The following is a 26,450-nucleotide window of genomic DNA, read 5'->3' as shown; positions in this document are numbered from 1 at the left end:
ATTTGCTTATTTGGGTTAACAACTGTGTGTGAGGGGCTTGTGGGGAGCAGAGAGAATCCAGGGTTGCTGTGAATACTCTGAGCCAGTTTTTCCTTCTTAGAAGCTTCCCTAAACCAGCTGCAATGAGGCATGCTGACCAAGGGAAAAGCAGGGTTAGGAAAACTGAAGCTGAAACCACGTTAAAGAAAAGGCAGCTGGAGGATGTAGGGTGGGAGGCAGAATTACATCAGGAAAATGGCAAAGGTTAGAAAGAGATAAGGCAGTGTGGAAAGTGGCTTTACTTATTGTTCACGTTTTGGACGGGGTTGATGGAGTGTCAGGAGACTTGCTGCTGTCTCCCCTCATCCATCCCAACCCCATTCCTGATGCAGTAAATACTGTGGCTCAGCAGACACTGCAGGTTTTCATAGCTTTGTTTGTGCAACAACTGAGTAAATACCCCTCTCATGAAATAGAAAGAAAACATAACAGGTGAGGGACAGCCTGTATTTTCTCCATTTTTTTCCAACTGTCTCAACAACAAATTTGGCTCTGCCTTTTGTAAAAATATATTGACAATTGTTCAAATCTTACTGTAATTTAAAATAATGGACATATTAGTGATTACACAGGTAAGCAGGCCTATCTTTTCTAGTTATGTGAATAGGCATAATCCAGAGAAGTTTTAAAAATCTTGCATTCTAGAATACAAACCAATGCATTTTGGGCATTTGTTTAGAGACCTTATTTCCTTGGTCTGAAACATTTTGTACCAATTCATAAATACAGGCTCTGCCAGGATACTTTTGAAAGTGGAAAATAAAAACAATAGCAGGGTTAAGCAATTTGTATTACATAAGAACAGGAGACGTAAATTGCTCAAATGTGCAATGGAACATATGCCAAACTATATTTTTCCCATTTCAGAATAGGAACGAAATAAAGTTTTCTGTAGTTTATGTAAAGATTAACTTTTAAGGGAAAGAGACAAACAAGATACCATGAACTACATTTTGGTGATAAATGAATTGTTATTATTAAGACTGGGATATACTTACCTTTATAGGTAGAAGAGAATTTGACATAAAGTGGGAGAGTGGTGTTGCTATTGTTATTCCTTGTCGGTATCATAGATTTTTTTTTGATATTTGCAAAATAAAACGGTAGATATGAAATTTGCTAACAGAAAATAGTTGAGGTAATAAAATAAGGAGAACCTAAGATGATTCCTTATCATGGGGGAAAATTGGCAAGATAAAAATTTTGTTATCTAAGATTTCGTTGGTGAAAGAGCTTTGTGATTTCAATTTTTCACGTATAAAATTTTATTTAACTTTTTAACAGAAGTGTTTTATTTTTGCCATGTAGTGGCATAAACTGCCCTTAACTTTACAGTGGCGTATGTAATAATGTGTTGGGTATAATTTATTTCTAGAAACCTGCTTGGCTTACAATTTAGTTAGATTTATTTCCTCTGATGAAAATGACCTCATTTGTAAGTTGAAAGGAAGGCATCTCATGGCAGGGTAGAAAGTGTTTTTGGTGCCCTTCACATCAAGATGCATCCTGATTCAATTTAATTTAAGAGCCATGAAAACTGTCAGAGTGTTTCAAGTCTTACTTTTGACCTCTCTGAGAGGGACCCATGCTATCGACCTTGTTTCATTTCAGTAGCATTTGCTTTAGGGAGGAAGAGGCCTTCTAGGAGATGGCTCATGGTAGACTCCTACTGTATCAAAACCAAATTTCACCTTGCATTCAGGATTTCTAATCAGCCTTCATTCCTCCTCTTCCTTCATACCTCACTTCCTTTTTATTCCTTGCAGACTTGTATGTGTTTTAGGGTTTTAAAAGAACTTCCCTCACCTATTGCAAAGGAAATATCTTAAATAGCAATATAATACAGAAGTACTATTTGCTGGTATTACTGTATTAACTTTTGTAATAAACATTTAATTCTGGAATTCTCACATGAAAGCTATAAAGTAGGATTTATTATCTCCATTGCAACACATGAGGACATTGAAGCAAAGAAGTTAAATTGTCTTCCTGAGGTTTTTCAGTAAGTAAGTGGCAGAAAAAGGATCTGAATGCAGCTCCTTTCTCTACTGCCAATGTTTCTAATTACCCAAATGAATAACACAACCCAAAATAATGCCCCAGTGCAGACAAATAGGTAAATAAATCTCAATGTTAGTGCCGATCAGATTTAACATTAATCACTCAGATAGCTGAGTCATTGGTTTTAAAATCTTACTAACTTTAGACTCCAAATATTTTTAAAACCACATTGCTGATTTTAAAGCAATTCCCCTTCTCTATTGTAGCTATACAACTTATATTGCAGAGTTATGAAAGACGAGAAAATTTTCAGAACAAATAACAGAAAAGACTGATATCACTGAAAGCATCCAATAAAAACTTAAAGTTTCTATTGACTTCTGTTGAATAAGTACAAGAGTTAACTTTAATGTAGTACTTAAAATTTCAGGGTCTACTAAATTGTCCTAAATCCCATTGCTAACAAAAGTAGAGCTGAGTTTTGAACACAGAGTGAGTTCCCAAAGCCAGTACAAGGCTATAATATGATTACAGAAGGCTCCTACTGAGATGGTCTAGAAAATGCCCCAAGTCATGAAATAGAGTTTAATTTTGCTTTATAATGAATAATAATGATTGTGGGAAACCCATCTTACCCAATGTCCTAAATAAAGCAACAAAATTCTCAGTCATTTAGTAAGGCAAAGTGATTCTGACCACGGTGCATCAGATGACTATCTTCCATTATGGTAAGTCAGAGCACTATCATTCTCTTTATAAAATAGACATTGCAATATTTGTGATTACTAGATAAAAGCTCCGGCCCACTAGGCTCCTCCGTCCATGGGATTTTCCAGGCAAGAGTGCTGGAGTGGGGTGCCACTGCCTTCTCCAAAGAAAAGCTACTTGATTACAGAGGCTCTTCTTTGGTCACACCTGTATTTTAACACCTGGAACAGTGTAGACTACAGACACTCACTAGCAACTACTCAAAAAGAAGAATAACGAATAAATAAAGGAGTCAATTTCCAAAATTTGACAAAACATTTTAAGGGAATAAGTCCAGATAATGTTATAAGCATAGAAATCTAAGAAGCACATCTTGTAAGCATCAACTTAATTGTCAATTAATTTACAAATAAAATGTAGAATAAATACAGTTCTCTTTCTTTAGGTGATCTTTTACATGTAAAGGCTATCATTCATTTCAATTTTGGTTCTGCTTTTTCTATCTAAAGATCATCTTTAATAATTAAATCCTTCTACCATGCTTTAATTTTATCATATGAGGGACAAATAGGCATGACGCAATCTAATGCTCATGGTAAAAAGTGATAAAGTAGTATTATATGCACATCAAATATTCTTCACAGAGAACTAACACTTTAATAAGTGATACATTCTTTACTTTACCATGCCATCACTCATGGCTGGAAAATGAAACAGGCTTTGCCTTCATCAGTTGTTAAGGGTTTACTTGAGAGTGAAAACTTGAAAAGGGGTAAATCATGCAGAGCTGAGTTCAAATGGTAACTCTGCTGCTTACTAAGTTAGGCTAACTTATAAGGCTTTCAATTCTTGCTTTCATCATCTACAAAACCATTGCAACAAAGGAGGAGTTCTTTTGATACCAAATGAAATTTAATTGTGTAAATAGTAGAGCTTCTGACACAAACTAAGCCCCGTTTCCTTTTCCTTTCCCACTCTCTTCTTTTTTAATAAGAAGTCTCTCAGGTCTATGTGTGAGAAAGCTGATCAAGGTTAAGGGTAAATTATAAATTCAAGAAAAAGGGAATATTTTGCTGGATGACTATTATTGTCTAGAACAGATATCAATCAATAACTTTGATTTCATCAGCAATGACAGTTATAAATGAAATATTGGATTTCCAAAACAGTAAAGGCAAATTTTCACACAATAGGAAGTTGTTCTTTTTATAGAAACACAGTGTAAGGTTTTATATAACAATGTAATAATGAAAATTTATAATTATGCATCACTGCGGCAATCTAATTAGCTCTCAGAAAGTCTCAGGAAGTAGATTGGAAAAAACATTTTTCATCATCCAGACACAAGAGTGGAGACGTAAAGAGATAATTGCCTAATTGTTGCTAAAGGTAGAGTGAGTGTATGTATCACTGTTTACCGGTGGTAATTTAGCTGCGTCATCTTGAATGTCATCACCTTCCCTGGGACTCTTCACTATGAGAGGAGGAATTGATGAAGTCTAGATTCAAACTCAGATTCTCTAACTCTTTCAGCTATAAACATCATCCTAATGGACCATATGACAAAATTGTTGGAAGGTAGAGAATAGGCATTGTTATTTATATAAGTTTTCATTAGAGCTTCGGTTAAAAGAAGTTTAAATTTTGAGAAGATGATATTTGAACCTGTTTAAGACCCTCAGTTTTTCTATAAGTGCTTTCAATTAACATGACAGATAAGAAAAATAGTGGGTGGTTAAGAAAGTCAGAATTTTCCTTGATTCCATCACTAGATACAGGAGCATAGATAAATGACTTGTCTTACCTGCTTCTCTCTAAATGACGATATTACAGGAGGCAATGACTATAAAATAACATTAGACCAGATAAGTTTCTTCCATCAATCCCAATAGTATTTAAAGAGGTTTAACAAATCTAGAATAACAAAAATAGTTTCTAAGAAATCTTCCCAAGCATCTGATTTTTTCAAATGTATCCTCTCTGTATTATTATTTTCCAGTGTATTTAGAGTCTATAAAGAGCTGACCCATTGAGTTATTAAAAGTGCCACTGAGTGTTCAGCAATTGAGAAGAAAATTATTATATACAATATCTAAAATTATCCTCTGTCCTTATTTTCTTAAGCACAAGAAGTTTGTGATATACAGTACAATGTGCTCTAAAAAACTTTAGTAATATTTTATCAATTATCATTTTTAATGATTGTTTCAAATGCAAGTTGTTAAAGGTCATTTAATAGTCATTTAATAGGCTTATAATACAAGCACATATTCTATAGATTAAAAACAAGAAAAACAGTCATTGTAACATCCAGTCTCTTCACCTTATATCATGCTTTACTCAAAGCACTGACACCGCTTACTCATGAATTCTTTGGAGGTTAAGACATAAGGCAAAATGGTTGTCTGAGGAGGCCTTACAAATAGCTGTGAAAAAGAAGAGAAGCAAAAGGCAAAGGAGAAAAGGAAAGATATAACTTGTTGAATGCAGAGTTCCAAAGAATAGCAAGGAGAGATAAGAAAGCCTTCCTCAGTGATCAGTGCAAAGAAGTAGACAAAAATAATAGAATGGGAAAGACTAGAGATCTCTTCAGGAAAATTAGAGATACCAAGGGAACATTTCATGCAAAGATGGGCTCAATAAAGGACAGAAATGGTATGGACCTAACAGAAGCAGAAGATGTAAGAAGAGGTGGCAAGAATACACAGAAGAACTATACAAAAAAGATCTTCATGACCCAGATAATCATGATGGTATGATCAATTATCTGGAATGAGACATCCTGCAGTGTGAAGTCGAGTGGCCTTAGGAAGCATCACTGTGAACAAAGCTAGTGGGGTGATGGAATTCCAGTTGAGCTATTTCAAATCCTAAAAGATGATGCTGGGAAAGTGCTACACTCAATATGCCAGCAAATTTGGAAAACTCGGGAGTGGCCACAGGACTGGAAAAGGTAGGTTTTCATTACAATCTCAAAGGCAATGCCAAAGAATGTTCAGACTACCACAAAATTGCACTCATCTCACATGCTAGTAAAGTAATCCTCAAAATTCTCCAAGCCAGGCTTCAACAATATGTGAACCATGAGTTTCCAGATGTTCAAGCTGGTTTTAGAAAAGGCAGAGGGACCAGAGATCAAGTGCCAATATCCATTGGATCATCAAGCAAGAGAGTTCCAGAAAAACATCTATTTCTGCTTTATTAACTATGCCAAAGCCTCTGACTGTGTGGATCATAACAAACTGTGGAAAATTCTTAAAGAGATGGGGATACCAGACCACCTTACCTGCCTCTTGAGAAACCTATATGCAGGTCAGGAACCAACAGTCAGAACTGGACATGGAACAACAGACTGGTTCCAAATTGGGAAAAGAGTATGTCAAGGATGTATACTGTCACCCTGCTTATTTAACTTATATTCAGAGTACATCATGAAAAATGCTGGGCTGGATACAGCACATGCTGGAATCAAGATTTTTTGGAGAAATATCAATAAGCTCAGATATGCAAATGACACCACCCTAATGGCAGAAAGTGAAGAGGAGCTAAAAAGCCTCTTGATGAAAGTGAAAGAGGAGAGTGAAAAGTTGGCTTAAAGCTCAACATTCAGAAAACGAAGATCATGGCATCTGGTCCCATCACTTCATGGTAAATCGATGGGGAAAGAGTGGAAACAGTGTCAGACTTTATCTTTGGGGGGCTCCAAAATCACTGCAGATGGTGACTGCAGCCATGAAATTAAAAGATGCTTACTCCTTGCAAGGAAAGTTATGACCATCCTAGACAGAATATTAAAAAGCAGAGACATTACTTTGCCAACAAAGGTCTGTCTAGTCAAAGCTATGGTTTTTCCAGTAGTCATTTATGGATGTGAGAGTTTGACTATAAAGAAAGCTGAGTGCCAAAGAACTAATGCTTTTGAACTATGGTGTTGGAGAAGACTCTTGCGAGTCCCTTGGACTGCAAGGAGATCAAACCAGTCCATCCTAAAGGGGATCAGTCCTGAATATTCATTGGAAGGACTGATGTTGAAGCTGAAACTCCAATAATTTGTTCACCTGATGTGAAGAATTGACTCATTTTAAAAGACCCTGATGCTGGGAAACATTGAAGATGGGAGGAGAAGGGGACGACAGAGGATGAGATGGTCGGATGGCATCGCCGACTCAATGGACATGAGTTTGAGTGCACTCTGGGAATTGGCGATAGATGGTGAGCCCTGGCGTCCTGTGTTTCATTGGGTTGCAAAGAGTCCAACACAGCTGAGTGACTGAACTGACTGACTGATTGAATATACATGTAGGCAATATCATTTTAATTCAGATTATTTTGCTTCATGACTATTTTATAAAATCTTAAAGAAATAAAATATCTTTTTAAAATAATGTACTTTGTGTAAAGTGAAGCAGCATGAGGATACTATTCAGGTAGGTAAGTAAAGGAAAATTCTCTCCCTGCTTCTCTCACACTTCAAAACAAACAAGATAAAGCACATATATATCATCATTAGCATGATTAAATGTATTTAATTTTTTGAAATTAAGATGTAATTCATGCATTGAAGTTCTCTAGGTGTTAGAAAATCTTATTATATAATTTATGTATATCCTAGAAAAATTATTTATGAATTTCTTTTTTTGCATCACATATCCTTCCATTGGATTTTATTCTATTTTGATATATATCAAGATATAGACCTATTATCATGTTACCTCATTTTACTTCAGTGATTCTGTTTTAGATAAATGCATCTGCAAACTCATTTCATAACTACCAGGGTATTAAAATGGTGGTATACCATAGGTCATCAAAGCGGGTTTTGCTTTTCTATATGTATTTTATATTTTTGCTCTTCACATATTTAAAATTTACAATTGTTTACATCTAGGAAATCATTATTATATTACTAGTTCTACTAGAAAGAATGACATCAAGAATGCACTTAATTTTGTTTAATAAAAACATATTTAGAAAAGCAATTATTACTATCAAATATTAGCCATGTAAGGAAATACAGGTCATAATTAAGCTGTGAAACGGTTGGAAAGAAAGGCATTAATGAGATTAAGCTCCATCTTAAAGCCTGCAGATGGTTGCTATTTTTAAATAATTCTAGTTTAATGACTATAAACAAGCCAAGCACATTGTTTCTGCTTAAAGTTTTGTTTGAAGTTAAAAAAAATTTGTATCACATGCATATAATGTGAGATACTTTGATTAAATTTTACTTATTACTTTTCTTCTTCTATAGAATTTAAAATGATATGATACTAGTCAAAAGATATGATGGAACCAACATAAACATTTCTGCCACATATACCTATCACAAGGATTGCCCTGGCCTCTTATCTAAGAGGATTATAGGATAAATGATTATCAGTTTGCTCCAGTAAAGTGAAATTGAGTTTTAGAAGGCTGCACTTTATTTAGTATGTTAGTTTCTTATCTTAGAAAATAACAAGGTGAACATTTCTATTAAAAAAAATTAAGGTTTTCTAATTTTATAGAAGCTCTAGAATAATAATTGTCTCATTAAAATACTTACTGTTCTTTTGGAATTCTGGGTATTTTGTTCTTTGTTTTCTTTCTCTTGGATGTTTTTCCTAAAAGGAGACAATATGCCCAGTGGTTAGGTCAATATACATAGTGCAGAGACATTTCTTATTGTCATGAAGTATAATTGCTTCATTTTATTATTTAACATTTCTACTTAAACACCTTGCAATATATACATCCAAATTCAACACAGTACCATACATATACTTAGTAGATGCAGTTTGAGATGGATGGGATAGGGATTTTAAAGTTGAAGATTCACAGATCACGGTTCTGTGCATAATTTATACACTGATTTTGTGGAAGTTATGCTGTTGCCTACATTATAGTTTTTCAGTTTGAAAACTGAAATGCTACTAATAGACAGACCTTATTGGAGAATATTATTTTATTCAGTATTCAATTAGCCTCTTGCTATATTATCATATAATTATTATAAATTAAACTTCTACATCTCATGTTACTCTTGGATTTTATATTTTCAGTCAAGTTAAGAGCACTTCAATATATTATACTTATTTGCCTATTTTCCGAGGCAAATCAGGTCCAGAATTTCCTAGTGTGAGTATATATACATACACATACTAGTATCTATATACATTATATCTATATGCACACATAAATATATATAATACTACTGGGGCAAGGAAAAAACCTTACATCATCACAGAAAGGAAAATTTTCACTTTAGAGAGGAAAATTAAATCCTTCCCAAGAGTCAATATCAGGAATTGTTTTAATGTAATAAAGATTCAAGAATTTCTGATTTGGTTCGACAAGTGAGCAACTCAAAAATGAACAATATCACAGTGCTACACAAGTACTGTTTTATTATTATTATAAGTTCTCATTAGTTTCGGTCTTCCAAATATTTAAGTAGAATGAAAACCAAGACAATGAAATAGTCAAAAATAGGTTGATAACAGGCTCGTTGCTGTGTTTTGTGAGTTCTCACAGTGTCTATTTTACACAAAACTATGAAAACATTATAATGCCAGAAGCTCTGGCAGTTGGCTCACATAGGAACTCAGTGGAAAAGATCTGAAGTGACAGCTATATTTTCAAAGCTGCATTTAGAGCATCTGTTCAATGGTTAAGACTCCAATGTCTCCTTTCATTTTAGTCCTGCTTGAAACTCGAGTGTTTTCTAGCAAAATCCATTAGAAAGAGCAACGGTAAAACTGCATTTAGATTTACCTGACTGCCTCTTAAAATATGACTCTGAGCCACAATCAATTTTAGATAAGCTTTGCATACATGGTTCCTGAATACTGACACTTTTCTTATGTAAAACAAAAGCTACAATAGAATGCTGTGGACGTACATATTAAGGTAACACAGTGACAGAAATCTCTTTGTAAGAAATATGGGTGAAAATCTGTTAGAGCAAAAGGAGGCTTTCTACTAAAAAACTAAAATATTTGACATTATATATATTGCATGTTATTACTTACCAAGAGGCAGGCTTCCCAAAGGGATGCCGTGAAAAGATTAAACAGTTTTTGTGACTTATGAGCCATCTGCAGGGATTCGATTTCATTTTGGTCTTGTATGTGTATCTATCACAAGGATGAATGGGTAAGCCTGTTCTACTGTAAGGAACAAACAACTATTTTATTTTTAATCTGTGTGCTGAATATGGATGTGCATAGTATTTTTCTGGTAGCTAATTTCTGTCTCTTGCGTGTGTAAACATCTCTTGTTTTCAGAGGGAAAATGCGAAAATAACATGGGAGGATTTTGTGCCTCCTGTCATCTATCTGGATTTTCAGTAGTGTAATTGCTATCAGTGGATCTAACTCAGTTTTCTGGCATCAAGACTTGGTACTTTTGAGTGTTATTATAATACTTAAAAAAATAAAATGAATCTGTTTAGGTAGGTTCATTTACTTTAAAACCAAAGGCTCTTTCATGTTCTTTTTATCTAGTTTTAGAAGGAAGCCTGACATGGAAAAAAAAAAAGAAAATTTTCTGAGACTTAGGGATTACTATTGCTCAATAGTGACTAGAAATCACCGCTAAAACCCTGTAGCCCTCATCATAATTCTATTTATAGAACTAAGTAAAACACTGCATGCTTTGGGCATCATAAATACTACAAATCTGTGTTACTTGCTTTTTTTTTTTTTTTTTTGAGGGGAAGGAACTAATTGCATCTACTTTACTTCTAGACATTTAAAAATACACAGCTTTTTTTTTTTTAAAGAGGAATTTTGGATTAAAAAATGACAATATTTATATCCAAACTTTAAAAAATATCTCCAGCATTTCATGCTGATGAAAATATTGATTTTAACTGAGGTTTCACTAACACAACACTGAGCTAAATATTTATTTAGGTTTGGATTTAAGTGCTTACTGCAAATCTGTGTAACATGACTATTTGTAAACACTATTCTTCGACTAGAAAGGCAACAGTATCTCTCTCCCAAGTTTTAAATTTCAAAACTGCAAAGTAGTGATAAACTCAGAGTTCTCTTTCTTGTGCTGTCTTCCTATAATGCCAAAACTTGTGGTCACAACAGGGCTTTACAGCTGATGTGCTATTTCCTCAGCACAGACATTCCTGTTGCTAACGGATTTTGGTAGCCAGCTTTGGCTTCACTTTCTGTTCTTGGAACAGTAGTCAGCCTGCAGAAATCACTTTCAAAAGAGATACTGTCCAGGTCATTAGTGACTGAATATAAGCTTTTAAACAAAAAAACTAAAGCACAGCATGACAACTAAATGGATTACATGATTTTAGATTGGATCTTAGGCCAGTGGGACAAAACACTTAACTATTAAGAATGTTATCATGACAGAGGATGATATTTGAATATGGTCTACGAATTAGGTAACAGTATTATGTCAATGACATCTTACCTGTGTTTGATTCTTGTTTTGTATGATGTAAGAGAATGTCCTGTACTCAGGAAATACATTGAAATATATGCTAAAGTATTTAGGATAAGTCATACCCTGTCTGCAACTTAATCTCCAATGGTTTGAAAAATATATGAACTGTGTATACACACATATAATATGATGAATGCATATATAGGTATAAAATATGATGATATATATATATATAAATATGATGATATATATATATGATATATATATATATAGGTATATCATGTTTTATGAGACTGAAAGAGAAACAGACATATAGGATAAAATATAAACAGTTGGTTAATTGAGGCAAAGGGCACATGAGAACTTCCTGTCCTATTCTTGCAATGTTTTATGAAAGTTTGAAACAGCAAACATGACCCCAAAAGAGAATGTAAAACTATCTGTTAAAAACCTTAAATAATAGAAAATGCCATTTTTCAATATCTCTATGAAACACTGCCCTGTGGCTATTCTTACTTTGTTCATTAGGCACAAGATGGTTTTATTCTGTCTGTAACTACAAAAGATAATGACATTTATCTGGAAAACTATTAGGGAGTATTAGGTGATAAAACGGAGAAGGCGATGGCACCCCACTCCAGTGCTCTTGCCTGGAAACTCCCATGGATGGAGGAGCCTGGTGGGCTGCAGTCCATGGGGTTGCTAGGAGTCGGGCACGACTGAGTGACTTCACTTTCACTTTTTGCTTTCATTCATTGGAGAAGGAAATGGCAACCGACTCCAGTGTCCTTGCCTGGAGAATCCCAGGGACTGGGGAGCCTGGCGGGCTGCCGTCTATGGGGTCACACACAGTCGGACACGACTGAGGTGACTTAGCAGCAGCAGCAGCAGGTGATAAAAGAAAAATATTCCATCAAGTAATAGCGTAAATAAATGTTCTGAAACCAGATGCAATCACTGTAGTTGCTGGTAGGAATGATAGGGCAACAACACGGAATATGGACTTTCCTTAAAAGGAAGGTAGCAGGCCAAAAGGCCATAGTAGAGCAAGGAACATTTTCTATTAAAGCTCAACGTTCAAAAAACGAAGATCATGGCATCCGGTCCCATCACTTCATGGGAAATAGATGGGGAAACAGTGGAAACAGTGTCAGACTTTATTTATCAACTGGACTCCAAAATCACTGCAGATGGTGATTGCAGCCATGAAATTAAAAGATGCTTACTCTTTGGAAGAAAGGTTATGAGCAACCTACATAGTATATTCAAAAGCACAGACATTACCTTGCTGACTAAGGTCCGTCTAGTCAAGGCTATGGTTTTTCCAGTGGTCATGTATGGATGTGAGAGTTGGACTGTGAAGAAGGCTGAGCGCCGAAGAATTGATGCTTTTGAACTGTGGTGTTGGAGAAGACTCTTGAGAGTCCCTTGGACTGCAAGGAGATCCAACCAGTCCATTTTGAAGGCGATCAGCCCTGGGATTTCTTTGGAAGGAATGATGCTAAAGCTGAAGCTCCAGTACTTTGGCCACCTCATGCAAAGAGATGACTCATTGGAAAAGACTCTGATGCTGGGAGGGACTGGGGGCAGGAGGAGAAGGGGACGACCGAGGATGAGATGGCTGGATGGCATCGCTGACTCGATGGACATGAGTCTGAGTGAACTCCGGGAGATGGTGATGGACAGGGATGCCTGGTGTGCTGCGATTCATGGGGTCTCAAAGAGTCGGACACGACTGAGCAACTGAACTGAACTGAACCATTGACAATCACTTAAGATGCTTAAGCCTAACAAGCCTGCCATTACAATAGAAGCAGATATTTACCAACAAAGACTGGAGTGGGTGGGGTCAGGGGAAGGATGAAGGGTTTGCTCATGTTTTTGATGTGACATTTTGTTATACAAGTCAAAACATACTGTAAACCATTTGTTGGCAGTCAGAGTTATAACAAATCACATATTGAGTTCAACCACATGTAACATTTTAATTATACTCAATTATTTTAGAATGGGGGCCTGATAATGAGGCAAAATGGCACCAAGTCAGGAGTCAGTTTGCACCTTGAAAAGGCGGATGAGAACTAATTAAATGAAAAGCTGGGGGAAGTTAATTGGGCCTGGGTGAAGATAAAGACACTATCAATGCTTAAAGAAATAAAACTGTTTTTAAAAAGGGATAGCAGAAAGCCACAGTGAAGACAGCTAAGGGAGAAGACACCTGAAGAAACAGTGTCATGAACAGAAGTGTGCCTAGGGGAGCCTCTGTTGGCCTTCAGTTCCTAGGATTGTGCCTATCACACAAATACATGTTTTTTGAATGAATAATATTGCATGTTGATGAAAGTAAAACTGTCTTATCTAGTGTGTGACTTTAGGCAAATCACCTAATTTATTTTGACCTCAATTACATCAGTCTTGCAGGTTTCACCTTGCTCCTTTGTGTGCCATGAAATGAGAGTATGGAAAAAGGTGATTTTCTAACGTGCCTTTCATTTTTAAATATTTCTGTATGTAGTTCTATTTATTAAAATGGGCAACTGTAAACATTTCTGTAGAAGAGAATATCCCGGTATGAGTTTTAAATGATGAGAAATGGGGGTAGGAGGAGAAAAAGATGAATAAAAGAGGAATGTATTGATTTCAAGTAATGGGAAATAAAGCCCATGAGAAGAAACTTTAATATAGAAGACAGAATGTAAATTGTGATTTATAGCTTTGTGAAATGACATTTACATATACTATTGATAGAAGCATCAGATTAAGAAATTTTTATCTGTTCTTATTAAAATGACTCTATACACTCTCTGTTTCTACATCTAGGGTTTCCAAGTGAATAGAAAAGGAGAGTGTTCAAAAGAAGCCATGATATAGCAGGAGTTTACATAAATAGTCTTTTCTACAAAGTCATAGAATTGTTACTGTTCATCTGAGAAAGCTGAAGAAACTCTTAGGATCTATCCTTAATTCCATGAAGAGTTATTTCATTTAAGACCCACCAGGCACAATTGTAGATACCTCCATGATGCCTTTGATGATCAACAACTGGCTTCCTATCATTTACAATAGCCAAGACATGAAAGCAATATAAGTGTCCATCAATAGATAAATGGATAAAGAAAATGTGATATACACATACACAATGAAATACTACTCAGCCATTAAAAAGGATGAAATAGTGCTCTTTGAAGCAATACAAATGGACTTAGATATGATCATACTAGGTGAAGTTAAGTCAGAGAGAGACAAATATCTTATATTGCTTATATGGGGAATCTAAAACATAACACAAATGAACCTATCTGTGAAAAAGAAACAGATTCACAGGCATAGAGAACAGACTTGTAGTTGTCAAGATGAAGGTGAGGAGGGATTGGGAATTTGCAATTAACAAGTACAAACTATTATATTTATGTATAACTGAATCCCTCTGCTATATACCAGAAACGAACATAACTTGTAAATCAACTATACTTCAATAAAACAAATTGAAGAAAACCACTCTTATATGTTTCTTTCCTACAAGCTTGTTGAGCACTCATATTCTGTAACATAATTTAGCTCTTGTTTATTATCTCATTGCTTTCCCCAGTTTCAATATTGATTTTGAATTGATAACTAGAGGTACACATTTGTTTCCCTACAATGAGGTGGTGCTTAAACACTCCTCTGTTGATGGAGATGGGCAGAGTATATTTTGAACTCAAAATACGTACTGGAATAATGATTGGTTCAGTTCAATCAGTTCAGTTGCTCAGTCGTGTACAACTCTTTGCAACCCCATGAACCACAGCACGCTGGGCCTCCCTGTTCATCACCAGCTCCCAGAGTTTACCCAAACTCCTGTCCATTGAGTCAGTGATGCCATCCAACTATCTCATCCTCTGTTGTCCCCTTCTCCTGCCTTCAATCTTTTCCAGCATCAGAGTCTTTTCCAGTGAGTCAACTCTTCGCATTGGGTGGCCAAAGTATTGGAGTTTCAGGTTCAACATCATTCCTTCCAATGAACACCCAGGACTGATTTCTTTTAGAATGGACTGGTTGGATCTCCTTGCAGTGGGACTTTCAAGAGTCTTCTCCAACACCACAGTTCAAAAACATCAATTCTTTGGCGCTCAGCTTTCTTCACAGTCCAACTCTCACATCCATACATGACCACTGGAAAAACCATAGCCTTGACTAGATGGACTTTTGTTGGCAAAGTAATGTCTCTGCTTTTTCATATGCTCTCTAGGTTGGTCATAACTTTCCTTCCAAGGAGTAAGCGTTTTTTAATATCATGGCTGCAATTACCATCTTCAGTGACTTTGGAACCCCCAAAAATAAAGTCAGCCACTGTCTCCACTGTTTCCCCATCTATCTGCCATGAACTGATGGGATCAGATGCCATGATCTTCAGAGTTTTCTGAATGTTGAGCCTTAAGCCAACTTTTTCGCTCTCCTCTTTCACTTTCATCAAGAGGCTCTTTAGTTCTTCTTCACTTTCTGCCATAAGGGTGGTTTGGTAGCCACCAAAAAATGATTCTGTGCCCATCAAGCACAGCTGATGATCCTGAGACAGCTGTGGAGCCCCTACCTTATTTCCTTATCAGCACCTATTCCTCCACACATTTTTTGGAAAGAGAATCAAGGACCTAGCATATGAGGATGAAAGGTGTACTGTTCTTTAACTAGAAAGGCCTAGTCAAATATCCTGAAAGGCCCCTGAAGCTATGAGTTGATATTTGCCAATTAAGGCTGACCCACTTGAGAGGGGCCACTTTCCCAGCTTGTCATAAGACAGCAGAACGTGCTTTACGGTTCAACATTCCAATCAAGACTGCTGATGGCGATGCCCCTTTAAGAAAGCTGAAGGGTTGCTGCTGGCCAAATTAGTGTCTCTTTGGGTGGCCAGGGGTATAAAAGATGCGGAAGGCTTAAGGGAAAGAGAAGACAAAACAATTGGACTAGTTTCAGATGGTTTTGATGTCTACAGATTCTGGTGCTCCAACAATTAGAGACAGTGGAGAATATTCACATACCATAGATGCTGACATAATTGTTGGCTTCATAAAAAGGAGAAGGCCACCAAATAGCTTTACAAAGGGCTCCAAGGTAGATATAAAAACCACACGTGCCCTAATAACACATGATGAAGTGACAAGAAATGAAAACAAGATGACTCAACGTCCTCAGCTTTTTGAGGTTGGGTGGGAAGGGTTGGGCAGCAATTCTGGATACAGCTTTAAGATCAAAAGAGAGAAAATGACATTTGAACCTTGACTTACTGCAAATCCAAGCCCAAAGAACCATGATGTTGGGATGTATGCATGACATTTTTACAGTTCTATGCTGATGGGCTCAGTTCAGCACCATGGAAAAATACCAAGCTGGAAGTTCAAGGCTAGAGACAAAGTGATCTTCAGTCCTTTCTATTCAACTGGGGAACAAGTGTAGAGATAAAACAGAAAGTAAGCAATTTATCACATTAAACTAGTTCCAAGACACCATCTTTGTTATCTCTTTCTTGCTGGTACATTTTAAAAAGTGTACAGATACAAACATCAATACAAATTTGCTCCTAGGTATCCTGGCTCTTTATATTCACATGAAAAATGTCCTCCTCAAAGATTCATTTCTGGGAAGCAGATGATTTTAAAAAGTAATTATAACTGCTATTCAATAAGCTGCACTCAGCAGAAGGCATATATTTATCACATTCATCTTCACAAGGACAAGGTGAAGTAGGTGTTAAATCTCTATTAGCATATGAGCAAACTTAGGTCACCACTTATTTGGAATTAGTAAGTGGTAGAGTCAGTATCTACATTCAACTCTGTATCAGAACGCTATTTTTCCTTTGCAACAAGGTCTCTGTAGTGTTGGAATGGACTTTGAGAATGTAGAAAATCTGTTTTCTAGACATTCCTCTTCTACTTATTTGATGTGTATCACCTGAAGCAGTTCAAAAGTTTTCTGCATCTTAATGACTTCATCTGTAAGATGGGGTCACACAATACCTACCCTTAGGAAACAAAGACTAGGTTATTTGATTTAATGAGGTATCTTTGATTTCAAAAAGTAATTGAATATGTCTAATCTCCAAAGAATAAAAAAGCCTTAAAAGTAGAAGTCTTTTCAAGGAATGTTCAATATATAACCTTGTAAAATTCATTACTACTCCTGGAAATTTTACCTGAATAACATTATTCCTACACTAAACAAAAGATTTCTAAATCAACAGAATCGTTTCATCTACATATAAGGATTTACTACTGTGAGATTACCTTCAAGGGTATATTTATGAGATGCATAAAAGATTCATCCTCCTATTTTTAACTTCAAATACCTACATAGCTCACACAGAATTAGGCAGGAAGTAAAAATGCACCGCCATGGCTGTGTAGAGATACATTTTCTGTTTCTAGCTAGAGTCTACTGAGTGAATATCAAGGTTAAGAACTAATTGCCACAGGGATGGCTAAAAGATGTTATGTGATGACTCAACACAAAGTTCATGTTAATTCAAACAGCCACACTCTCAGCTCTTTAATTGGACAATGTTTATTTAATCTAAAAGCGTTAGAAATTAAAAACAAAAACAAAATCCAAAAAATGTTACTTGGAGAGTGTGTCTTTTAAAAACTAGTTCTTAGAATTAGATGTGTGGGTATCGGAAATGGTAAGAATTTCAAAGCATAGAATGGGATTTCCCTTCTGATAATGAATGCATATAAAGCCAGAGTTTCAGAACACCAGATTCTAGATCCCCCATCAGTGGATGAAAACAAATTGATAAACAGAAAAGACCAAAAGCGAGAAGAAACTAAATAAGACACTGACTATAAGTGAGAACTAACCACTTAATTCTGATAAAACTATTTTTCTTAAAATAACCATAAATGCAATCCTGTACAATCCTAAACTAATGATTTATACATAGATTTCAAAGATGTTGTAAAAACCTAAATATATTTGAGAGAAATGAGTATCCAATAAGTTAACTTATATATAGTTAAGTCATAATAAATTTTTCACTAGAGAAAGCAATTGAGTCCTCTTGTATTAGAAATTTGGGGGAGACTTCAATAAAATTTTATGTAAAAATTTGCCATTATTTTACTTAAGTTTGAAAGAGACTTTCATTTCATTTCACCCATGAAATGATATAATGAATAGAGTATCAGCAGATCAAGTGAGGCTGCTTTCTCAGCTTCTACTCTTTGATCCTTTAGGTGTCTAACATGAATGGCAACTAATTTTCACTGACAAAAGGAATACAATCAAGATTAATTCCTGAGAACTAATTCCTTAGAACAGGCAAATTCCCTTGCAGGCAGGATTCTAGGCAGGGATTATAAGGGCCTGAGTTTTAGGCCTTCTGATAGAAAACTCAAGAGAGCCATCTTCAATTTAAAATAAAAAATTTTTTAGAATTACATATTATACAAGTGAATTTTTACTGTGCCTCTCAGTGGTGTCACTGTGGTTTTTGCCATAGAATCCCCTAGAATTGTAATTTCCTCTTTAAGGTCATGTCATTTTTGAAAAGAAACTGATTTCATTATTGTCATTTCCATCTCTTTGATACAGGGGAGACCCAGAACATAATCATGCAATAAGTCACTTTAAGAGACTAATGGAGTCTATGTAATATCATCTACCACATGTGGATATCTAATTTTACTAACAATCAAAACATGGATGCAAATGTCAATGTAATGAAATCATTTAACTGCTAATTATATTAAGAATAGTAAACTTGGTTGGCAGAGGTTAGGGGAAGCACAAACCTTCTCCGAGCTGAATACAAATTATAATCTAATTTTCAATATACTGGAGGTGGTCCCATGTCAACTCACAGTTCCATTTCCCTAATAGGCAAAACTCAGCAAATGTCCTTTTATTTCTCTAGGACTATTCTAGGAGTGGCATGGAACAAATGAAGGAGAAGAAAAGCAGAAGATGCTATGTCCACAGCATCCCGATCCAGACATCTGTGCCACAGCAGTGAGCACATCATGTCAATGATGAATGAAGCAGTGGGCTGCCATGGAGACAGAGACTCTGGCAACAGCATCTTGGGAGGCATGGCACCTGGCAGAAGTCCTCCTGAAGGAGGTTGCTGTGAGCTCCACTACAGAGCTGTGGACGGGCGACTCACGAATTGGAGAGCAATTATACCAAAGAAGTTCTCACCCTGCTGTGAAAGTCCCATGCCCCACAACAGACTTCCCAACCCAGGGATCCAGCAAACGGACTGAGTATCTCCAGAGAATCTGATCTTGAAGGTCAGAGGATTCCATTACAGAAATTCCACAGGGCTAGGGAAACAGAGTCTTGGAGGGCACAAACAAAACTGTGTCCATCAAGACCAGAGAAAGGAGCAGTGACCTCAGAAGACACTGAGCCAAACTTGCCTATGAGTGCTTGGACGTCTCTGGCGGAGGCATGGGTAGACAGTGGCCTGCCTGGGGTCAGGGGCATGGACTACAACAGTCCTAGAGGCCCTGTGTGCTGACATAAGTCCTTTTGAAGGAGATTACCCTTACTGCCATCATACCTACCATAGTTTGGCCTCAGGTCAAAATACAGGGAGGGAAGACAGCCCCACCCATCAGCAGAAATTTTTATTAAAGACTTACTGAGCATGGCCTTGCCCACAGAACAAGACCCGGTTTTCCCCACAGGCAGTCCCTCCCATCAGGAATCTTGCACAAGCCTCTTATCCTCATCAATCAGAGGGCAGACAGGATGAAAACCGCAATCACGGGAAACTAATCAAGCTGATCACATGGACCAACTTCGCCTAATTCAATGAAACCACGAGCCACGCTGCATAGGCCCACCCTAGACAGACGGGTCATAGTGGAGAGTTCTGACGAAACGTGGCCCATTGGAGAAGGGAATGGCAAACCACTGCAGTATTCTTGCCTTGAGAACTCCAGGAACAGTATGAAAAGGCGAAATGATAGGACACTGAAAGATGAACTCCCCAGGGCAGTAGGTGCCCAATATGCTACTGGAGAAGAGCAGAGAAATAGCTCTAGAAGGAATGAAAGGCTGAGCCAAAGCAGAAACAATGCCAAGTTGTGGATGTGACTGGTGGTGAAAATAAAATGCAATGCTGTAAAGAACAGAATTGCATAGGAACCTGGAATGTTAGGTCCATGAGTCAAGGTAAATGGTAAAGGGTCAAACAGGAGATGGAAAGACTGAACATTGACATTTTTTGGAATCAGCAAAATAAAATGGACCAGAACGGGTGAATTTAATTCACATTACCATTATATCAACTACTGTGGTCAAGAATCCCATAAAAGAAATGGACCAGCCCTCAGACAACAAAAGACTCTGAAATGCGGTGCTTGGGTGCAGTCTTAAAAACAACAGAATGATCTCTCTTCATTTCCAAGGCAAACCATTCAATATCGGAGTAATCCAAGTCTATGCCCTAACCACTAAAGCTGAAGAACCTTAAGTTGAATAGTTCAAGAAAACCTATCAGATTTTCTACAACCAACACCAAAAAAAAAAAAAAAAAGATGTCCTTTCAATTCTGAAAGAGATGAGAATACCAGACCACCTGATCTGCCTCTTGAGAAACCTGTATACAAGTCAGGAAGCAACAGTTAGAACTGGACGTGGAACAACAGAATGGTTCCAAATAGGAAAAGGAGTGTGTCAAGGCTGTATATTGTCACCCTGCTTATTTAATTATATGCAGAGACATCATGAGAAACACTGGGCTGGAGGAAGTACAAGCTGGAATCAAGATTGCCAGGAGAAATATCAATAACCTCAGATATGCAGATGACACCACCCTTATGGCAGAAAGTGAAGAACTAAAGAGCCTCTTGATGAAAGTGAAAGAAGAGAGTGAAAAAGTTGGCTTAAAGCTCAACATTCAGAAAATGAAGATCATGGCATCTGGTCCCATCAGTTCATGGCAGATAGATGGGGAAACAGTGGAGACAGTGGCTGACTTTATTTTTCTGGGCTCCAAAATCACTGCAGATGATGATTGCAGCCATGAAATTAAAAGACACTTGCTCCTTGGAAGGAAAGTTATGACCAACCTAGAGAGCATATGAAAAAGCAGAGACATTACTTTGCCAAAAGGTCCATCTAGTCAAGGCTATGGTTTTTCCAATAGTCATGTATGGATGTGAGAGTTGAACTGTGAAGAAAGCTGAGCGCCAAAGAATTGATGCTTTTGAACTGTGGTGTTGGAGAAGACTCTTTTTTTTTTTTTTTTTTGCTTCTGTTCATGATTTGATTTTATTGTTTTTTTGTTGTTGTTGTTGTTGTTGTTGTTGTTAAATTTTTATTTGTACTTTACAATACTGTATTGGTTTTGCCATACATTGACATGAATCCACCACGGGTATACATGCGTTTCCAAACATGAACCCCCCTCCCACCTCCCTCCCCATAACATCTCTCTGGCTCTTGAGAGTCCCAATCAGTCCATTCTGAAGGAGATCAGTCCTAGGTGTTCTTTGGAAGGACTGATGCTGAAGCTGAAACTCTAATACTTTGGCCACCTGATGCAAAGAGCTGACTCATTTGAAAAGACCCTGATGCTGGGAAAGATTGAGGGCAGGAGGGAAAGGGGACAACAGAGGATGAGATGGTTGGATGGCATCATCGACTCGATGCACATGGTTCATGGGCTTGTAAAGAGTTGGGCATGACTGAGCAACCGAACTGAACTGAACTTTCATTGTAGGGGACTGGAACGCTAAAGGAGGAAGTCAAGACATACCTGGAGTAACAGGCAAGTTTGGCCTTGGAGTACAAAATGAAACAGGACAAAGGCTAACAGAGTTTTGCCAAGAGAACGCACTGGTCATAGCAAACACCCTCTTCCAACAACACAAGAGAGGACTCTACACATGGACATCACCAGATGGGTTGATTCTGAAATCGGACTGATTATACTCTTTTTAGGCAAAGATGGAAAAGCTGTATACAATCAGCAAAAACAAGTCTGGGAGTTGACTGTAGCTCAGATTATGAACTCCTTATTGCAAAATTCAGACTTAAATTGAAGAAAGTAGGGAAAACCACTAGGCCATTCAGGTATGACCTAAATCAAATCAGTGGAAGTGAGAAATAGATCTGATAGACAGAGTGCTTGAAGAACTATGGATGGAGGTATGTAACATCGTACAGGAGGCAGGGATCAAAACCATCCCCAAGAAAAACAAATGTAAAAAATGAAAAATGGTTGTCTGAGTAGGCCTTAAAAAGAGCTGAGAAAAGAAGAGAAGCAAATGGCAAAGGTTAAAAGAAAGATATACTGATCTGAATGCAGAGTTCCAGAAAATAGCAAGGAGAAATAAGAAAGCCTTCCTCAGTGATCAGTGCAAGGAAATATAGGAAAACAATAGAGTGGGAAAGACTAGAGATCTCTTCAAGAAAACTAGAGAAACCAAGGGAACATGTCATGTAAAGATGGGCTCAATAAAGGACAGAAATGGTATGGACCTAATAGAAGCAGAAGATATTAACAGGAGGTGGCAAGAATACACAGAACTATACAAAAAGATCTCAATGACCCAGATAACCACAATGGTATGATCACTCACCTAGAGCCAGACATCCTGGAATGAGAAGTCAAGCGGGCCTTAGGAAGCATCACTATGAACAAAGCTAGTGGAGGTGATGTAATTCCAGCTGACTATTTAAATCATAAAATATGGTGCTGTTAAAGTGCTGCACTCAATATGCTAGCAAATTTGAAAAACTCAGCAGTGCCAGGACTGGAAAATGTCAGTTTTCATTCCAATCCCAAAGAAAGGCAATGCCAAAGAATATTCAAATTACTTCACAATTGAACTCATTCCACATGCTAGCAAAGTGATGCTCAAAATGCTCCAAGACAGGCTTCAACAGTACATAAATGGAGAACTTCCAGATGTTCAAGCTGGATTTAGAAAAGGCAAAGGAACCAGAGATCAAATTGCCAACATCCGTTGGATCATAGGAAAAAGCAAGAGAATTCCAGAAAAATATCTGCTTCATTGACCATGCTAGAGCCTTTGACTGTGTGGATCACAACAAAATGTGGAAAATTCTTAACGAGGTGGGACTATCAGACCACCTAACTGCCTCCTGTGAAATTTGTATGCAGGTCAAGAAGCAACAGTTATAACTGGATATGGAAAAAAGGCACTGGTTCCATATTGGGAAAGGAGTATGTCAAGGATGTATATTGTCACACTGCTTATTTAATTTATATGCAGAATACATCATGAGAAATGCCAGGCTGGATGAAGCACATGCTGGAATCAAGATTGCCGGGAGAAATATTAACAACCTCAGACATGCAGACGCTGCCGCTGCTAGGTCGCTTTAGTTGTGTCTGACTCTGTGACTTTATACATGGCCTCCCACCAGGCTCCTCTGTCCCTGGGATTCTCCAGGCAAGAATACTGGAGTGGGTTGCCATTTCCTTCTCCAATGCATGAAAGTAAAAAGTGAAAGTGAAGTTGCTCAGTTGTGTCCGACTCTTAGTGACCCCATGGACTGCAGCCCACCAGGCTCCTCCATCCATGGGATTTTCCAGGCAAGAGTATGGATTGGGTTGCCATTTCCTTCTCCAGATATGCAGATGAGACCACCCTTATGTAAGAAAGAGAAGAGGAACTCAAGAGCCTCTTGATGAAGGTGAAAGAGGAGCATGAAAAAACTGGCTTAAAACTCAACATTCAAAAATGAATATCATGGCATCCAGTTCCATCACTTCATGGCAGAATGATGGGGAAACAATGGTGACAGATTTTATATTCTAGGGCACGAAAATCACTGTGGATGGTGACTGCAACCATGAACTTAAAAGGCACTTAACTCCTTGGAGGAAAATCTATGATTAACCTAGACAGGGTATGAAAAAAGCAGAACCCTCACTTTGGCGACAAAGGTCCATATAGTAAAAGCTATGGTTTTTCCAGTTCAAAAGAATTGATGCTTTTGAACTGTGGTGTTGGAGAAGACTCTTGGGAGTCCCTTGGACTGCAAAGAGATCCAACCAGTCCATTCTAAATGAGATCAGTCCTGGGTGTTCTTTGGAAGGAATGATGCTGAAGCTGAAACTCCAATACTTTGGCCACCTGATGTGAAGAGTTGACCCATTGGAAAAGACTCTGATGCTGGGAGGGATTGGGGGCAGGAGGAGAAGGGGACAACAGAGGATGAGATGGCTGGATGGCATCACCGACTCAATGGACGTGAGTTTGAGTGAACTCCGGGAGTTGGTGATGGACAGGGAGGCCTGGCGTGCTGCAGTCCATGGGTTCACAAAGAATCAGACATGACGGAGTGACTGAACTGAACTGATGGTTTTTCCAGTAGTCATGCATGGATGTGAGAGTTCGACCAAAAAAAAAGCTGAATGCTGAAGAATTGATAATTTGGAACTCTGGTGTTGGAGAAGACTCTTGAGAGTCCTTTGGGTAGCAAGAACAAACCAGTCAGTCCTAAAGGAAATCAACCCTGAATATTCATTGGAAGGACTGGTGCTGAAACTGAAGCTCCGATACTTTGGCCACCTGAAGTTAAGAGCTGGCTCATTGGAAAAGACCCTGATGCTGGGAAAGATTGAAGGCTGAAGGAGAAGAGGGCAACAGAGGTTGAAATGGTTGGATGCCATCATCTGTTCTGTGGACATGAACTTGGGTAATCTCTGTGTGATACTGAGGCACAGCAAAGTCTGTTGTGCTGCAGTCCACTGGGTCCCAGAAAGTCCGACATGATGGAGCAACTGAACAACCAAGAAAGCAAGGTTATTTCTGTGATGTGTCTAATATAAAAACTATGTGATAGGGAACTAATATGGATCATCACTTTAACAAGGAGTAAGAGGTGATGATATGGTGAATTAGGGACATTCAAGCCTAAAATGGAAAATTCTTCTGTGTTTTCTGATCAGCTATGGAAGACCCAATCAACACATCAGGCACAGTTTACCACAATGTCAAATTTTATCTTACTATTAAAATGATGAGCAGAAGTCTTTGAAGGAAGCATATAATAAAATTTATAAGCTGCTTAGATTAGGAAAATCCAAATGACTTTTTAAAATAGACCCTTAATATGAGAGGAGTCAAATAATTATAGCATTCATGGTTAAATTCATTGCAAATAATACTGATATTATTTTAATTCATCTCTATTTTATCAAGGATTTATTCAGTAGGTGTTATTTATGTAAATCAAGCCTGAAAATTTAGATAAACATTTATTTTGTTATTAAATACAAATGTTTTATTCTTTCTGTAATGAATAAATATGTATATATTTGTGTGTGTGTGTGTGTGTGTGTATGTACGAGCAATAGCCTCAGAAGTCTAGAAGGTGTTCTTGGCAGGCGAGTGCGTATTAGAGGTAAGAACTGAAGTAACACTATTGGATACATAATACATACTTGAAGAAATCTGAATCTGTTTTAGCTAAATAAAGTCACTATTTAATGATAATGAAAGTGTATATCTGAGCTGACAGTATCACTTTGGATCTCCACTTAAACATAAGACTTTCACTTAAGACTCTCCACTTAAACATAATTGTTTCAACAATTATTCTTCTTCCTTTTATTTTATGAAAACCTCACCAAAGCATCTGATGTGATTCCTTCATGATGCATTTTCATTTAATAGATTTTGCTGATAGAATACTTTGGACAAGGCACCTGCCAAACACTGTTCTGAATTTAAAAAATGAGAAATTCCAAGAAATTTCTATCTAGCAGATAAGAGTGGGGAAGAGAGCATTAAACCTACTCATAACTCCTACACAAAGCAATTTATAATGAGTTCTCTTTGCATACAAACTAAAATCCACAGAAGCAGTGAAAGCTCCAGTGGCTTAGGGTACATGGAAGATCTATGTGTTTTGATGGGGAAAAGGTCTCAGGAGAGCAGTTATGGAGGAGTAAAGCTATGGGGGAGGACAAGCACTGGGCATGTTTGGCTTCTAGACAGTAGGCTGGCACGGCAGGAGAACGAAGAGAAAAAAAGGCTGGAAAAGTAGCTTGGACCATATTGTAGACAATCTTAGAATGAGGTTAGAGACGGTGACAAGGAGTAAATGCAGGCTTCTCAAGCGATGAATTGATCTTCTCAGAAGATCAACGTAGCGAAGCAACTGGGTACTAGTGTTCTGATTAGGTAATGCTCTGTTTTGTTTTTGTGCTATAACAATAGTTGAATAAAATATAACAAAGCATTGTAAGGAAACTCTTTGAAAGTGCATTATAAAGTGCACAATGTTTTTATTTCTTCTCTGGAAATGTTCTTGACACTGAAATTCATGACACATGGAAGAGA

The 26,450-nt window shown here is 37.3% G+C and overlaps 1 protein-coding gene across 1 annotated transcript in view; it reads right to left on the bottom strand.

Annotated features, from left to right (window-relative positions):
• The window catches only part of SYT1 (synaptotagmin 1), a 631,014-nt gene that overhangs the window by 403,609 nt on the left and 200,955 nt on the right, over positions 1 to 26,450 (bottom strand). The window contains exon 3 of the mRNA XM_069584106.1: positions 8,294 to 8,351. The gene's annotated coding sequence lies outside the window, so the exon portion shown is untranslated. The remainder of the gene's footprint in view (positions 1 to 8,293; positions 8,352 to 26,450) is intronic.

Source organism: Ovis canadensis, chromosome 3, assembly GCF_042477335.2.
Source record: "Ovis canadensis isolate MfBH-ARS-UI-01 breed Bighorn chromosome 3, ARS-UI_OviCan_v2, whole genome shotgun sequence".
NCBI lineage: Eukaryota > Metazoa > Chordata > Mammalia > Artiodactyla > Bovidae > Ovis > Ovis canadensis.
Note: the sequence above shows the minus strand (reverse complement) of the source record. Positions and strands in the feature narration are given on the sequence as shown.